This window comes from Cicer arietinum, chromosome 1, assembly GCF_000331145.2.
Source record: "Cicer arietinum cultivar CDC Frontier isolate Library 1 chromosome 1, Cicar.CDCFrontier_v2.0, whole genome shotgun sequence".
In the NCBI taxonomy this organism is placed as follows: domain Eukaryota; kingdom Viridiplantae; phylum Streptophyta; class Magnoliopsida; order Fabales; family Fabaceae; genus Cicer; species Cicer arietinum.
The window spans coordinates 30,944,272-30,945,430 of record NC_021160.2 but is presented as its reverse complement, the minus strand read 5'-3'; positions in this window follow the sequence as shown (position 1 = coordinate 30,945,430).

Genomic DNA, 1,159 nt, shown 5'->3' with positions numbered 1-1,159 from the left:
TCGATTTCCCTGCTTATCCTTCCAAAAATACATAAACTAATCCAATCCCATTCATACACAATCCCACATCTTAACACTTAGCAATTCCCACCCGATCACCACGACTGATTGAGTTTCGAAATAGTTTTACAATCCATCACACTTACACACAATAATTAATACATAACACTTAGCAATTTCAACACAATTACCACGACAACTCAAATTCAAAACACTCAATCATAATCTTGAATCAACCACGACTCGTGTGCCAAGCACCCTAATGCAATGCGTATATGCCAAAATGCATGGACTCAGAATTCCAAACCAAAACCCTCCTCGAAGGGCCGTAAATCATAATTGTACCGCCTATCGCAGGCCAAAGTACCAATTACCAAGGTGCCACATATCACGGGTCAGCACGAATTACCGAGGTGCCCCATTTTTAATACTCATTTAACTTAAACGATTTTCACAACAAACATTAAGCAAACAGAAATATTAAGAGATTCCCCATTCTTAATACTCGTTTAACTTAAACGATCTTCCAAAACAAACATTGTGCTTAGTTTTCTCTTTATAGATGCGAGAGTTCTCATAAGCTTCAAGTCTAAGCTCTTCAAGTTGTTGCAATTGAAGCTTTCTCTCCAAACCTGCTTTCTCCATCTCAAGGTTACAACTCTTTACCGCCCAATAAGCACGGTGCTCTATTTCTACTGGGAGGTGGCATGCCTTACCAAACACAAGTCGATAAGGGGACATTCCTATTGGTGTTTTGTAGGCTGTTCTATGAGCCCAAAGAGCTTCTTCAAGTCATTGGCTCCAATCTTTCCTGTTTGGCTGCACCATTTTTTCTAAAATCTGTTTGATTTCCCTATTTAAGACTTCAGCTTGCCCATTAGTTTGGGGATGATAAGGTGTAGAAACTCTATGCACAACCCCCATAGGTTGTTGAGGCATCTCACTCCTACGAGTGATTGTTGTTCCTGTTGTTTGGCATTGTTCACAAGTTTTGTAAGTCTCAAAAGCATTTTTAAACAAAGTGGGCCAAAAGAAACCCGAGTCTAAGACTTTTCTTGTTGTTCGTTGAGGACCAAAATGTCCTCCAGTTTGAGAGGCATGACAAAAATGAAGAATGGATTGAGCCTCATGGTGGGAAACACATCGCCTAATCACCTGG